The sequence below is a fragment of the Panthera onca genome, chromosome F2 (genome assembly GCF_046562875.1).
Source record: "Panthera onca isolate mPanOnc1 chromosome F2, mPanOnc1 haplotype 2, whole genome shotgun sequence".
NCBI classification, from domain to species: domain Eukaryota; kingdom Metazoa; phylum Chordata; class Mammalia; order Carnivora; family Felidae; genus Panthera; species Panthera onca.
This window is the reverse complement of record NC_138356.1, coordinates 6,672,394-6,689,405: the sequence shown is the minus strand read 5'-3', so window position 1 is coordinate 6,689,405 and position 17,012 is coordinate 6,672,394. Positions and strand designations below refer to the sequence as shown.

General features: G+C 42.9%; 1 protein-coding gene and 1 long non-coding RNA gene across 4 annotated transcripts in view; both read left to right on the top strand.

Moving 5' to 3' along the window:
* The window catches only part of ATP6V1H (ATPase H+ transporting V1 subunit H), a 111,919-nt gene that overhangs the window by 89,970 nt on the left and 4,937 nt on the right, over nucleotides 1-17,012 (top strand). The gene's annotated exons all lie outside the window — the stretch shown is intronic.
* On the top strand, nucleotides 200-15,880 carry LOC132664063 (uncharacterized). The gene is made up of 2 exons (XR_009603410.3): nucleotides 200-7,697; nucleotides 7,935-15,880. It is a non-coding gene; the product is annotated as an uncharacterized LOC132664063 (long non-coding RNA).

Here is a 17,012-nt window from a genome sequence, read left to right as displayed (position 1 = left end):
TCTGTGTGTGTGTGTGTCTGCCCCTCTTTTAATTAAAAAAAGAAAACAAAAAGAAAGATTAAGCAAACTTTCTATTTACTCATCTAAGAGATTTAATGACTTTTTTGAATTATTTTATTGGTTTCCTTTTAAGTGTGTTATCCAGATGTTGCATCTTGATGGGGGGGGTGGGAATCTCATGGGCAACAGAAATGAATTGATAGGTTTTCTTACCACTGAAATTTTGAGGAATTGACTAAAAAGAAAATGATGATAAGCCTGTCATCTTAACAAAGACAGATTTAGATGTAAATATCCTTTAATTACATTTTTTAATTTTTTAATTTTTTAGTTTTAATTTTAATTTATTTTTTTCAGTATATGAAATTTATTGTCAAATTGGTTTCCATACAACACCCAGTGCTCATCCCAAAAGGTGCCCTCCTCAATACCCATCACCCACTCTCCCCAATTACATTTTTTTTTTAATTCAAAGAAATTTTAATGTTTTATTTATTTTTGAGATAGAGACAGAGCATGAGTGGGGAAGGGGCAGAGAGAGAGGGAGACACAGAATCCGAAGCAGGCTCCAGGCTCCGAGCTGTCAGCACAGAGCCCGACGCGGGGCTTGAACTTACAAACCATGAGATCATGACCTGAGCTGAAGTCGGACTCTTAACCCGCTGAGCCACCCGGACGCCCTACATTTTATTAAATTTGCATTTTAAAAGAATTACGCAGTGATGCATTGGGTCCCTACTAATCTATCTAACCCTCATATGAATTAAATAATGTTCATCACCAGTCCTTACTTGTATTTTTAAAAGCGAGTTCAGAGGAGAGCTACCAAGGTGTCAGTACAGGGCTCAGAGGTGGTCCCAAAAGATCAGGTTTCTTACACCTACACACCATCAAAGCTCTAGCACGTGTCCCTGGACTTCTCTGTACCTTCAGAAGATTCTTGCCCCACTTTCCTTAAGGGCGGGTATTGGCAGATGCCTGAGCGAAAATGGTGTTTTGGAGGACGGTGTTCCCTACCTTGCCACACAGCCCAGCGATATCTTGCGAGGAAACATTTTAGCATTTGGTTACACCGTGCCGTTCGTTGTCCGGTGGAGGGGGTCTTTGCTGGTATCCCTGTAACCATTACTCTCGTCTCTGACTTAGGCGTGGACGAGATGCCTGTTAGATGAGCGAATATGCGCTAGGATAGATACGAAGTAGAAAACCCTGGCACCGCCATGAGGGCTGTGACGGAGGCGTGAGCGCGTGTCACAGGAGCCTGGGACCGTGCCTCATCCTCCCGGGCCTTCGCAGGGGACGTCTCCTGAGGAGGCGATGCCTGGGGTGAGCCTGAGGGTGACGGAGTCAGTTGGCGAAGCTGAGGCTGCAGTGTAGGGAGGGCTCGTAAAGAGACACCCTGGCGTGGGAGGTCCCGGCGGGGTCCCCGGGACGGAAATCGGGGGCCTGGAGGGCCTGACCTATGGCTCAAGGCCACCTCTGAAGTCGCGCGCCTGGCCTTAGCATTTCAGGGAGACTCAACACAGCCACGGTCATGTGAACACCGGTGTTATTCCTTCTCGGCTTCTCTTTATGGCGCAAGGGGCTTAGCCTCACGTGCCGTGAACCGTACTTGTTGGCAAGTCCCGAGCTGGTACAGCGGCTCACGAGGTCCCGACGGACCTGGCAGCGCTCCGCTTCCTGCTCTGTGGCTTTGGGATGTGGTTCCCACCCTTCCGGTGGCAGAGGAGAAGGCAGGTAGGAAAGGAACCAACGCTTTCTTTTCTTTCTTTTTTGTGACTTTTTAATTGGAAAGAATGTAGTGAAGGGTTGCAGGAGCAGAACAACGAACCTCTGCGTGTTTCACCCGGTTTTGCCACTTGTTGAAGTTTTGCTGCATTGGTGTGTTTCTCCCTCCCTCCCTCTCTCTCCCCCTCCCTCCTTCCCTCCCTCCCTCCCTCTCTCCCTCTCTCTCCCTCTCTCTCTCTCAGCTGTTTGAGAGTAAGGGGCAGACATTACACTGTGGCCCTAAGTACTTCAGCACCTGACTCCCAGGAACTGGCTTCCTCCTGTCACCATAGCACAGTGACACGCTGCTGTCCCCACAGCTCACACTGCCCCGTCCACTGTTTACACTGGTGTCTGTAGCAAATACGTTGTGTCCAGTCCAGGACCATACACTGCATTTTGTTACTGAGCCTCTTTCGTCTCATTTAAATAGAACAGTGCTTTGGTGTTTCTTTGTCTTCTTTTTAGCAGCGGTATTTTTAAAGCCTGCAGGCCAGTTGCTTTGTAGAATGTTCCTCACTTTCAGTCTGTCTTGTTTGCTTCCCGATTAGCTTTAGGGTATGCATTTTGGCAGGAACGCCACAGAGGTGATGTCATGTTCTTCTTAGGGTCTTTATCAGGAAGCTCTTGAGTGGGTTTAATAATAACCCTATTATTAGCGGTGGCAGTTTTCACCTAAAGTGGCAGTAGGGTTCTCTGCTGTAATGAACTTCTTTTCCTTCCCCTTAGTAATTAGTAAGTAATCTGTGCGGAGGTACTTGGAGACGGTAAGCACTGGTTGTGTTTACCAACAAACTTTCACTCATTTTTAGCATCCAGTGGTGTTTCTTGCAAGAATCAATTATTACTGTAAATGATTGCAAAATACCTTTTGGGATTTTATTTTATTTTTTTAATGTTTATTTTTGAGAAAGAGAGAGAGAGAGACAGAGCATGAGCAGGGGAAGGGTAGAGAGAGAGGGAGATGCAGAACTTGAAGCAGGCTCCAGGCTCCGAGCTGTGAGCACAGAGCCCAGTGCAGGTCTCGAACTCGCGAAACACGAGATCATGACCTGAGCGAAGTCAGACGCTTAACCAACCGAGCCACCCAGGGGCCCCTGGGATTCTAGTTTTTATAGGTGTAATGCCTTTGGAGACAGCAGTCTGTACTCACCAGTGTGTAGGAAACTGAATCTGCAGAAGAAATAACCTGACAATCAGTGAAGGATCTTATGTGGGTTGTACCGGCCACCGGAGGAGGAGGAGGGAAGGGCCAGGCACTTGACGTGCCCGAACTCCTGAGCCAGGAGGATTTTGTCTTACATCCAGTGCTTCTTTCCTTCTAGCATCTAGCTACTGTTTGATAAGTTTCATTGCAGGTAGTGAGCTTCAGAGGATTGTGACTTGGTATCAGCTTCCTATCTCAGTTATTATTTTCTGAAAATGACATATCTTTGATCTCTTCTTGAGTGTTTTTATGATAGCACTATACAGCCATTAAAACAATATCTCCAAACCACGCCTTTCATCAGACATTAGTAATAGAGGTTTTATGTGGCACACCAAGAGTGAATGTGCTCCAACATTAATAGTTTTAAGAAGGTTTACTCATAAGGTATTTAGAAAACAGATATCTGTTTTCATATAAATGAATGAGATGTCTTATTTTGGTGAGTGGTTATGTGCTCATGGTTAGTGTGTTTGTAATGTTAGGAAAGTATAATTTTGAGACTACTTTTCCATTTGCCTAATTTTTTTTGCCCACATAAGAGAATTTCATGTTTATGTATGTGTGTATATGTGTGTATACATGTGTATATATACCTATCTTCTAAGATACCTTTTGCATATTCTGCGTGTTCAGAATCAAATATATCCAGTTTATCATGTTGTGACAACCTACGACAATTTTGCTATTTTTCTTTCAACTGTAAGTTATTTTAGGTAAGAATATGTGTCCTAATTATTGTTAACTTATATTTTTGATAAAATTGAAGGGTGGTAAACATTTATACTTAGATGACAATAAAAAATCTTTGCAGTGTTTTTGTAGGTTGTCAGTAGAAGCCGCATGTTTAAATAGAAGCTGCCCAAGAAATAGTATCAGTGATAAAATTGTAGAAACAAATAAGCCACTAGAAGGTTCTGCCAGAGCATAACAGGAACGCGATTGGTTCTAGTATCCTAGTGAAAGATCTTCATACACTAAGATCTGAACTTCTGTGCGTGCTTTACTTCACCAGACATGGTTTGTTTGCAGTCAATAAAAACCTACTTAAGCCAGCTTAAATCTAAGAAACTCTCTTAGAAGGATGTCAGCGTAGCTCACAGAACCCCACGATGGGGGAAGTCACACAGTTTCACCGAAACCGGGATCCGGAAAGCTGGCCGGAAGCAAGGCCACAACATTTTCCACCTCCCTTTCCTTGTGGCCACACGGTTTCTCCCGGCTGCAGCTGCCTGCTTTGTTATTTTCTGTAGACTGGCTTTTCCGCCCAAGGTCCTGTCGGGGTTGCCCCTCGGTTGCCAGCTAACCCTCCAGTTGAGTTTTCTACAGCGAGCTGGCGCAGGGTGCCTCTGCCGAATCCCTTGCTTCCTGCTGGGCGTGTTCCTTGGCCACTTGTCTCTTCCTCACCTGACGAAGAAAGAACAGGGTTCGGATGGCAGCGAGGAGTTCTTTTTTGTGGATCCGTGAGTTTGATGTCTCTGTGTTGCATCCAAGAAGGAGTCCAAAAGGTAGAAATACAGGTTTGGAGTTCCAGAGCAAGATGGGAGCTAGAGTGATAGAGCTGAGTCATCAGGAGACAAGGGATTGAGTCTCGGCAGTAGATGAGATTACCCCCCGAAAGCATGTGTAGAGCCGGACCTCTTCACCTAGGAGGTGTTTCGGTTAGCTCTCTGCAATTGGATGCCAAAACGTGTAGAAGTGTTGTCTGTGGGGAGAAGTCCACACTGTTCGTCAAATCTGCAAAGGGGTCTGTGATAAAGAGGAGGGTAAGAACCACTGTTAGAGAATGAGACGAAAATAATAAGGGATCGACAGAAGAGGAGTAGAATTTTACACGAGGGTGGGGGTGGGGGAAAGATTCTAAGGAGAAATGGCTACAGGATTAGGAGAAAACCAGAAACACATACGTTAGGGAAGCAAATGGAAGAGAGTGTATTTCAAGCAGGATTGAGTCAGGGGTGGGCGGTGTAAAACACGGCCGAGGGGACCAGGAAGAGGAGGAGCAGATAGTTCCCTTGGATGTGGCTGCAGGAAGACCTCTGGAGCCCAGGGCTGGGGCTCTTGGTGGCCTCCAACAGGCAGATTGCCCCAGGGATGGTGAAGAAGTAAAGAAAGTCACGGTGGTTGTTCCCTCTAGAGGGTTCTTTAGGAGAGGGAGGCGGGAGGACAGTGCTTAGTGGGGGCCTGAGGCAGACATCGGCTGTTTGTTGTCATCATTTGCTTTAGCCTAAAAACGTTTAAATGCAGTCAGAAGGGAGTTCGAGTGGGAGAAAGTGACGAAGGGAGGGGCCTGAAGAGGCAGGGTGGAGTCGTTCCTTGGAAAGGTAACTCGGTGGGCATTGTCAGGCCTCCCTTCCGATAGCCCCTCTCATGATGAGATTGAAACTCTCCTCGGAGCCTGTTTAGCAAATAAATCTTTATTGAATTGTTAATTGGGGAGTGTAGGTATCCAGTTTGTGCCGAATGCATGTTTTCCCCATTGCTAAAGATTTAACTTTTTATTTCCAGACTTTTGAATTTGAGGGTGTGGCGAGGTGCTGGTTAGGAAGCAGTGCCACTCTTTTTAGTTTTTGTTTTAGAGACAGAGTGCGTGAGCAGGGCAGAGGGGCGGAGGGGGAGAGAGAGAGAGAGAAATGTATACTTTTTAATGTTTATATGAGAGAGCGAGTGAGTGTGCAAACGGGGGAGGGGCATACAGGGGGGAGGGGCATACAGAGCGGGAGGACTGAAGATCTAAAGCGGGCTCTGTGCTGGCAGTGGAGAGCCTGTTGCGAGGCTCAAACTCATAAACCGTGAGATCATGACCTGAGCCGAAGTCGGATGTTTCACCGACTGAGCCACCCAGGCGCTGTGTGTGTGTGTGTGTGTGTGTGTGTGTGTGTGTGTGTGTGAGAGAGAGAGAGAGAGAGAGAGAGAGAGAGAGAGAGAGAGAGAGAGAGAATCTTAAGCAGGCTCCACACCCAGCACGGAGCCTGACGTGGGGCTCTGTTCCATGACTCTGGATCATGACCTGAGCCTAAATCAAAAGTCGGGTACTCAACCAACTGAGCCACCCGGGTGCACGCCTCCCACCCCACCCCTGGAAGCAATGCAAGTCTTTAAAAGCGTTCAAAGTATTCCACACTGTTATCAGTTATTGGGTGTGCTGTATAGATAACAAATGGAGGAGAATTAACATTTTTTTTTTAATTTTTTTTTTTTAATGTTTATTTTTGAGACAGAGAGAGACAGAGCATGAACGGGGGAGGGACAGAGAGAGGGAGACACAGAATCTGAAACAGGCTCCAGGCTCTGAGCTGTCAGCACAGAGCCCGACGCGGGGCTTGAACTCACGGACCGCGAGATCATGACCTGAGCCGAAGTCGGCCGCTTAACCGACTGAGCCACCCAGGCGCCCCGAGAATTAACACTTTTTGAGGCAGTAGCCCGAAGGACATTATCTTTTAAGTCTTCACACATCTCTCTGCAAGATGGACATTACTGTTCTCGGTTTTATAGATAATGAAGTCCGGAGCATAAGGATGGTTACGTGACTGCCCAAGTTTTCCCATTTATGGGAGTTCGATTTGAATATGCGTCTGTGTAACTCCAGATTCCAAGTTTGTTGTCACTGTGTCGTGCTACTGAGTAGAGCGTCCTTGGGGGCCCCATGAGTGTGTTCTTTCCCATCACACCTGCACAATAGGGCACCTCCTAACCAGACATCTGGTAGCGCTTTGCTTTGGTGTTCAGGTGACACTGCCGTACCACTAGCTCACCTTCTGTCTCCTCTCCGCCTGTTTTCATTGTCAGTGTCAGTATCGATCACTGCCCGCCCCCTCCAGCTCCTTGCTGTTTTGTCTCTGTTGCTTCCTCAATGCTTGGGGACGAGTTATGTTTGCTGACTGAATTAATTAAAGCAATTTTCTTTCCTTTCGTTCCTTCCACACCCTGGCTTTTGTGCAGGAAGGTTGGTAGTGTGTAGATCTTACCCAGCAATCAGATGCTCCTTTCCTACACGGAACTTGTGGATCAGTCCCAGGAGGTTGATTGCCTGGCCTTCGCCTTTTTCTTGCTTCATTTGATCTCTGTCTGCTGCCTCTGGCTCTTTAATGGTGAAAAGAGACTCCTTTTCATCCTCATTTCCCGACTTGATGTGATTTTAGGGTGATGATTCTGTTGCTACTGAAAGGGCATCTTCCCAGATCTTTATAGTAGTAGCCTGGATATGGGTTATAAGTATTTTTTTTAATTTTTTTAATGTTTGTTTATTTTTGAGAAAGAGAGGGAGACAGAGCGCAAGCAGGGGAGGGGCAGAGAGAGAGGGAGACACAGAATCCGAAGCAGGCTCCAGGCTCCGAGCTGTCAGCACAGAGCCCGACGCGGGGCTTGAACTCACGGACTGTGAGATCATGACCTGAGCCGAAGTTGGTTGCTTAACCAACTGAGCCACCCAGGTGCTCCGAGGGTTATAAATATTTTAATAAGGTGAATATAGCTCTCATCACAGCCTTCAAATTTTAAAGACTAAATTAACACTGTTTGCTTCTTTTGGGGTATCTTGGCTTCTTAAGTCACGTGGGTGATTTCCTCTTTTGGTTAACCATTTTGTTTGTTGTGCCCATTTAATGGCAAAGTCAAGAAAATGAATTATATAACTTACATTAAATAGGGTAGTTTAAAAACCTATATTAAATATCCATTAAAAGTTTTTTACAAATAGTTGGGGTGCCTGAGTGGCTCAGTCAGTTGAGTGTCCGACTCTTTTTTTTTTTTTTTTCCAACGTTTTTTTATTTATTTTTGGGACAGAGAGAGACAGAGCATGAACGGGGGAGGGGCAGAGAGAGAAGGAGACACAGAATCGGAAAGAGGCTCCAGGCTCCGAGCTGTCAGCCCAGAGCCTGACGCGGGGCTCGAACTCACGGACCGCGAGATCGTGACCTGGCTGAAGTCGGACGCTTAACCGACTGCGCCACCCAGGCGCCCCGAGTGTCCGACTCTTGATTTCAGCACATGTCATGATCTCACAGTTCCTGAGTTCGAGCCCCATGTTGGGCTCTGTGCTCGCTGTGCAGAGCCTACTTGGGATTCTCTGTTTCCCTCTTTCCAGTTCTCTCCCACTCTAGCTCTCACTCTCTCACTCTCTCTTTCTCTCTCTCAAAAATAAATAATAAACGTTAAAAAAACTAAAAAAGTATTTTTACAAGTAATTATTTTTAACCTGTTCATTTCAAGACCTGTTTTTAATTCCCCCAAGTAACTATATATGTTTTCTATTTTATCATTTATCGGCATACATTTTTAAAATACCTTTTTTTCATTTATAGTCGCTTTGAAGTAATGTTTCTCATACTTCTCATTATTGGTTTTGGGGCTTTAGGATTTCAAGTAGACAGCAGTTATTTGTTGGATGATAGCAGAATATGTTCGTTGTTTGGGCCTTTGTTCTCCAAATAATATTCTGAAGTTCCTCTGGGTATAGCATGGTAGAATAATATCTATTCACAATTTGGTAGTCACGGTTTACTATAACCTTATTGATTTGTTGTCTCTGTAGAAATAAAAAAAAATTAAGTACCTTGGATGTATAATATTAAATATATACTTAAAAAAATGGGGGCTGTAAGAATAGACTTTTTATATTGTGACAAATAGAGACCAGTTTCCTGAAATCAATTGTTCATTTGAAGCTTTAGGACAAAAACATGGCACACCCAACTTGGAGAAAATTACTAGGAGAAATTATTTTACCTTATTATCATGTGACATAAATGATCGTATTTAGCAAATATGATAAATTATAGGCATATAGATGGATTATTAAATATAAAAGCAAATGTATAGAATATTTACTATCCAAAGTGTTTGTGTTTGCAGCATAACACTAGAAAATAGACAGCTATCAGAGTACTCTTTTTTTTTTTTCTTGAATGATTTTTGGCATAGTTTTGAGTATAAGTTGTGGGCCGAAATGTTTAAAACAGAATTTTGATTTACTCTGCATTTTGCTAATGAAAAATTTCACCTTGTGTTTTCTCCGCTACATGATTTCTTATCAGTGGTTAATGCTCTTCAGACCAGATTGTTCACAATATCATGCTTCCCAGCTGTTTTTGTTTTCTGCTGTCCTGTCTCTTTGCTTAACTAGTCTTGAATAATGTGCTAGTTTCTCGGTTGGAATAGATGATAGTGTTACATGGTCACAATTTGCTGTTTTCCGAGGTGCTCAAGGTTTTCTGTCTTGTTGGTTGTTAAACCTGATTGTGTTAGTTCTGGCTTGACATCTCAGTCAGCCTTTCTGCTCCTCTCTGCATGGGTGAGAATTAGAAAAGGCAGTACTTAAATGCTGAGCTGTCAGGTTGAGATGGTGACAGAGACTGCCACATATTGAAGCAAGACATTGAGGAAGGTTTCAGCATTTCAGTATTTGGAAAAAATTTGAGTTCTGTTCTGCCCTCTGTCTGGATTTATTTAAGTTTGTAGGTTAACTGTTAGCATATTTTACATGCTGGGCTAATTGAGCCAGTCACATACCCTTGTGTTAAAGCCAGTGTATATCTCCTATCTAGTATAGATACTGAGGGTTTTTTTCAAGAGGAGACACAATGGAAGGATAGGTTCTGCTAATGATGTAACATGCCCAAAATAACAGTGGTCGAGACACAACAGATGTTTGTTCTGAACAGTGTCTCGTGAAAGGATGGGGGTAGGCAGTCCTGAACCCTAAGTACCAAGGGATCCAGTCTTCTTCCAGCTCAGGATGCTGCCATTCCTAGGGTGTAGCCCTCGTCCTCATGACTGTGGGTGGTGGTGGATGGACCAAGCAACTGAAAGCCTCCTGGAATGTGCCCCCCAGCACTTCTCCATACAACAACAACTTCTCCAACAGCAACAACTCCCTGTTGGCCAGTACTGTTATGCAGCTGCAAAGGAACTGGAAAATGAAGGCTTGACTAAAATCACGTGTCCTACTATAAAGTTCAGCGGTTCTATTATTGAGGAAGAAGGAGAGAAAAAGGATACTGGAGACTGAGTAGAAGTTAAATCTGCTATATAATTTTATGTTTTAAAATTATCAGTATTTGCATTGATTTTGATTGTTGTTTTGGGACCCGTATGACCTACCTCCACTGGCATAGATAATTGAGGAGGCTGTGGTTATGTTTGGGGTTCATGTTCTCTTCAAATCCCTTCTTCCTTTTAAGAGTTTTAGAAAAATTATTTGTAATCCCTTGAAAGCTGATATTTGGTAATTCTTATGGCACAGGAATTGCCAGTGCTTTTGATGTTTTGATGTTTGAAATGTTTATGAACTAAAACCAGTAAAATAGTTATACTACTATTACTGATTTATTAGCTGAACAAATAGCCAATTATAGATTTTATTTAAATGAAATGTATCTTAATTTCAAAACTAATTTTTGGCAGCGAAGGTTGACGATGATAATTGGCAACTCCATTCATCATGTACTTAAAAGATGTATATTGGACTTGCAAATTTGAACAAAGCTAACTTTACTGGTTGCTTTTTGGGAGGAAAGCTAGACTGTTCATCGAACAGGAAGTAATTTAGTGCCACTCCTGTAGCAGAGTGTGACAAGCACATGCTTCACTGTAACACCGTGGGGAAGGGCTATATGGCCTTGTGGAGAGTGGGCCCAGTCCAGGCCTGGGAAGGGATATAGGAGCTCTTGGCAGATTAGGAGACAGTAACCAGAGAAGGGGAGGGGGAGAGTGGGGAGAGGGTGGGAAGATTCCAGTGAGAGAGTTATGTATGCACATATATTGAGGTCAGAGAGATCCCGACCCACTGGGGGAATTACCACTGGTTCCGGACAGCGGGAGTCTGGTTACGAAGCTGAAAATACGGTTGGAGACATCATAGTGGCCGGGTCATGACAACCGTCTTTGCTGTGCTAGGTTTGAACTCCTTCCTGAAGACTGTGGAAAACTACAGAGATTAGTAAAGATAATCGCAGTGTCATTTTAGGAGGACCATTTTGGAGACAATGGGGGCTGGTGGATTTGGAGGCTGGAGGGAAAAACACCAGTGAGGAGACTGCAGATTCAAGCCAGGCGGTAGGTTATGAGGATGTCCATTTAGAGAGGCAGGGTCAGGGGTTGGAGAGAAGAGAATCTGTAAAACCTGGAGATAAGTTGGATGTGAGGGGAATATAAGAGGGAGGAGGCCAGTGACCCCCCCCCCCCCAAGGTTTATGGTTGATGGTCTTAGTTACAAAACAGAACGAGACAAGCAAACCAAAAACCTCTTATGTCCTTGCATGCTGTATTCCAAATTTCCATCGTCTACTTGATGTTCTACATAGCTCTAAGATCCATTTCCGGTGATTATAAATTCACATTGGAGGAACAACTGGCCCACATGTTTTGGTTTATTTTAGTCTCTGCATATGTTACGGAGAAATGGTTCTCTAAAGAATAATTCCGTAGGCTTAGGAGATCTTTTAAGCTTAATTATAAAGCTAATTTAATACACTTTCCACTACATATCATTAAAATGTTGAATTTGCCTTCTAAAATATTGTTTCTTTACTGTGGATTTAGTTGAGCCTTCTTGTGTTATAAGGAGACTCTAATTTGAAATTTAAAATAATTTTAAATTTTGAGCATTCTGCTAGTAATGAACTGGTTTAGATTATGAAGTATTTGGTAGGTTTAATTGCTGGCCTCTTTGTCTCATCTGGTGTTTCAGAACATTTCTTGTTAGGAGAAAAAGGCATTCTCTTTCGGGGTCTAACTTTCCTGTAGTGTAGGATTCTCCAGCTACTTTTCATTCAGCAATTACTGACATCTTAGAATATGCCAGGCACTGACCTAGTACTTGAAGAAGGTAAATTGACATTCTGTCTACTCTCATGCACTTAAAAGTCTTAATATTCCAAATATAATTCAAGACAAAGGAGTCTGTAATAAGCCTTAAATATGGACTTGGCTTATATACTATTCATAACTAATACAAAATAAATTTTCTTCTTAAAAGTCCTTGTAACAACACAGACCTTTCTCCCACACTGCGTGGTGCATAACTAGATTTGTATGTGATGTGGTCATTTAGGATGACTTCTGGTTTGTGGTTTCTGCATGAAGGAGCTTGGAAGGTCCCACTGCATCCTGACAACAAGTAAAGAGCTCAACAGACTGAAAAATCAACAACTCTTTTTGGATCCATAGGAGAGGGAAGGACATAGGGCTAACGGCAGCTCCCGAGATTGGAGAGACAGAGAGGCACGCACAGGGAGTTTAGGCATACTGGGGCAGACCCGTAAGCAGAAACCAGTGAGAGAGCCAGCACCTGGGTAGGAAAACCTGGACTCTGCTGAATTTCAGGAGGCTCAATGTGGACAAGTCTGAGAGTTAAAAACCCCAGGGAGACCCAGTCATAGTGAGTCCTTACCATACAGTGAGGTTTATCTTCAAAAGCTAGACCAGGATCCCACAGTAAATATCTGAGAAAAGTCCCCTCAGGCTTTTGGCAGGGGCAGAGGAAAGGGAACCATCTCAAAATATGCCAGAGCACTTTGTACTTAATAAGGCCTACCCTCAAGGGAAACTGGCTAACTAGAGCCTTACCTGCTGGGATATTATCAGTGTCTAGCTGGCCTGGGGAGGGGAGGTAACCAGCTCTGTGTAGCTCACTCTGGCCATCCTGTCCCACCCAAGAGGGTAGAAGAAACCTTGAGAAACACTTGTGAAGTTCACAGTCCAGAGGCCATAGCTCACTAAAAGACCGAGATCTAATCACAGGATGATAGAATGTTTCCCCTTCCTGCACCTTACTACCACATTACCAAAGGCTTATTTACAGGAGCTCTTTTCACCTAGTACATCATGTCCAACTTTGAAGAAAATATGACAAGGCATACCAAAAGGCAAAAGGCACAGTTCGAAGAGACAAAGTAAGCATCAGGATCGGCCTGGCAGTGATGTTGAGATGATCAGACTGGGAATTTTAAACAGCTATGATTACTATGCTAAGGACTGTAATGGATACAATAGCATGCCAGAACAGGTGAATAATGTAAGCAGAGAGATAGGAATCCTAAGAACCACAAAGAAATGCTGGAGTTGAGAAACACTATGATAGAAATGAAGAATGGCTTTGATGGGTTTATTGATAGACTGGATGTGGCTGAGGAGAGAATCTCTGAGCTCAAAGAAATATCAGTAGAAACCTCCAATGCCTAAAAGCAAAGAGAACAAAGACTGAAAAACCCAGAATAACCACGGACTGTGGGACTTCTACGAAAGGTTTGATCTATAGATTGATCAATAGAATCAACTTGATCTGTAGAGTCAATGCAACCCAAATTAAAATCCCAACAAGTTACCTTGTGGCTATCAACAAACGTATACCAAAGCTTATATGCAGAACAAAAGACCTAGAATAGCCAACACAGTAGTGAAGGAGAAGGACGAGAGGATTGACATTACTTGACTTTAGGACGTAACTACAAAGCTACAGTATTCAAGACAGTGTGGTATTGGTGAAAGAATAGACAAATAGGGCAATGGAACGGAGTAGAGAATCTAGACATAGACCCCCCCCAACTAGAGTCAACTGATCTTTGACAAAGGAGCAAAGGCAATACAGTGGAGCAAAGATAGTCTCTTCAGCATATGGTACTGGGCCAACTAGACATCCACATGCAGAAATGAATCTGGCGTAGACCTTACACCCTTCACAAAAATTGACTCAACATGAATCATAGACCTGAATGTAAAACGCAAAACTATAAAACTCCTTGAAGATAATATAGGAGGAAACCTAGATGACCTTGGGCACGGTGATGCCTTTTCAGATACAATGAAAGAAATAACTGAGAAGTTGGACGTAAGTTAAAAATTTACGCTCTGTGAAAAACGTCAAGAGAATTAGAAGATGAGACACAGACTGGGAGAAGATATTTGCAAAAGACACATCTATTACCCGAAATGTACAAAGAACTCTTAAAACTCAACAATAAGAAAACAACCTGAGAAATAAATGAGCCAAAGATCTTAATAGACACCTCACCAAAGGAAATACACTGATGGTAAATAAATCTATGAAAAGATGCTACACATCCTATGTCATCAGGGAAATGCAAATTAAAACAAAAATGAGATGTCACTACACACCTATCAGATTAGTCAAAATCTGGAACATTAGCAACACCAAATGCTGGCCAGGGTGTGCAGTGACAGGAACCCCCATGTGGTGTTGGTGGGGATGCAAAACAGTGCAGCCACTTTGGAAGACTGTTTGATGGTTTCTTATAAAACTAAATATATTCTTACCATATGATCCAGCAATTGTACCTCTTGGTATTTACCCAAAGGGGTTGAAAACTCATGTCCTTACAAAGACCTGCACAGGGAGAGTTATAGCAGCTTTATACATAAAATTTTTTAATTTTTTTATGTTTATTTTTAAGAGAGAGGGAGACAGAGTGTGAGCAGGCAAGGGGCAGAGATAGAGGGGGACACAGAATACGAAGCAAGCTCCAGGCTCCGAGCTGTCGGCACAGGGCCCGACGCAGGGCTCGAACCCACGAACTGGGAGATCATGACCTGAGCCAAAGTCGGACACTCAACCAACTGAGCCACCCAGGCGCCCCTGGAAAAACAAACCTTAAAAAAAAAAAGATACAAGGTCATGATTTTCAGGTCACGATCTCACGGTTTCTGAGTTCGAGCCCGCATCGGGCTCTCTGTACTCTCAGCACGAAGCCCTCTCAGGGTCCCTTGTCCCCTTCCCTCTCTGCCTCTCCCCTGCTCGCCTGTGCATGCTTGCTCTCAAAAATAAGTAAACGTAAAAAAAAAAAAAAAAGATGAAAGGTGTGTCGGCTGCCACTGCTGATGTTTTGAGAGCTCACTGCATTGCATATCATGACCATTTGTTAGAAAAATGAGAAAGTGTGTAAGACACTGCTGATCTAATGATAAAGCAAGCTGCTGGTAATAGGTAAGGAGGGACTATTCTTGAAAATAAGCTAGAGATAAAGAAACTCTGGGTATTTAGATTTTATAGCTGGTTTAAATGATTTGATTGTTGGAATTCCTGTGTGAAAAATACCTTTGTTACTGCAAATTTTGCCTAAATTGCTTTTATAATAGACTCTAAGGCAGTTGCTTTTAAAATGCACATTTTTGTTTCTTAGGGCCAGAACTCACATAAATAGATTCTACTCTTAGAATCACTGACCTCTTTAGAGATACTGCGAATCTATTGATCTTTGAATTTAGATGCCATTAGAAAATGAAGTGGCGAGTGGTCATGCAAATACATTTGAGAAATAAGCTGAGGACTGGCATTGTGATGTCCTTAAGCTTTTTATTCTCACGTCTACACAGTAACATGTCCTCAGCTAGTGGGAGGTCGGATAGTGTACCGTGAGGCGGTATTATATAGCGATTAAGACTCTTGAGTTTTTAAATCAGATGGACTTGTGTACAAACACCCTCCTGCCAATCACTGGTTAACCTGACATTACAGTATGTCATTTTCATCGCTAAACTCCAGCTCCTTTTCTATAAACATGGGGCTCATCTGTAGCTTTTATGAATCTTATCGTGGAGAATAAATAAGAAAATATATGTCAAGCAGTGAGGGCCGTGCTTAGTACTAAACAGCAGGCACTGGGAAATGGTACGTGTTGTGGAGATCACTGCTCAATCACTGGTTGAGATTTTTAAAGTATTGTGGGAACATTTGTATGTTCTTAAGTTTGGAATTTGACCATGTTTCTGTGTTTCTAACTGTGTAAATTAGATGCAGATGGCAGAGGGCACGGTGAGTTTTACATAGTTCTGAAGTTACATAGGAAAACCAATTCATAAAAACGGAATTTGCTTTGTGTGCGATCATGATAAAGCTGGGAGAATGAATAACTTAGAACTGTAGTGAGCTGGCATTAAAAAAATAATTACAACAGGCTGGTACAGAATATATTTAGATTTTATTTTTTCTCTTTACCAAATAGAAATCTGTTGCAAGCCAGTATAAAGTTCGTATTTTCAAAAAAAAAAAAAAACTTTTCATACATTCAGAGAAGGATATTTCATTTATGATTTATATTATACCCACTAGTTTTCCAACAGGATAGGCAAAAGTTAAGAGAAATACAATTATGACTCAGTTGTAGGTTTAATAATTATTCTAATAAACTCACAGAAAGATGTGATATATAGAATTCTAGGTCCTTTATCATTTTAATTATGAAAATTTATACACCAAAGGAGAGTAAAGAAAATAATACACAAATGATAGTAACAGTGGATTTTCTACTAAGCTTTTTGGCAGCCAAGGGAAAAAGGAAAATAAGGGTGATTGTAGTTTTCGTAGGTTAAGATGTTTGTCAGGAGAAAATTCACTTTTTTCCTGGCACTAAATTATATAGATGAAGTTGCCATGTGTTTATTTTTTTTTTAATTTTTTTTTTAACATTTATTTATTTTTGAGACAGAGAGAGACAGAGCATGAATGGGGGAGGGTCAGAGAGAGAGGGAGACACAGAATCGGAAGCAGGCTCCAGGCTCTGAGTGGTCAGCACAGAGCCCGACGCGGGGCTCGAACTCACAGACTGTGAGATCATGTCCTGAGCCGAAGTCGGACGCTTAACCGACTGCGCCACCCAGGCGCCCCTTCCATGTGTTTAAATTATATAGGCAAAGCATGTTGAATATCACAGTGTCTTCAACTATGTTTTTTTTTTCTTCTTTGTAACTACAGTTTTAGAGAAAGAATAAAAATGTTTGCTTAAACAGCCCTAAATATAGTGAAGGTCTGACACTCCATTGTAATACAGTGAAGGGCGTTCTCTTCTAAGGGTTCATGTATGCCAGGGGATGCCCCCCGGTGCCCGGCTACCCATAGCTGGGAGCCCAGACACGAATGCCCTCTCCAGACTGCCTCTTTCAGGCGGGTTCCTTCTCAGGAACTGGAAAACAGTTTTTCAGTGTTATGACGGATGCCGAAGTGCAGACCTTTTATGGTCATTGACAAGAGGATGAAACAGGTCTCTCTTAAGCAAGTGTCAGCCTGCGACATGGTCTCTT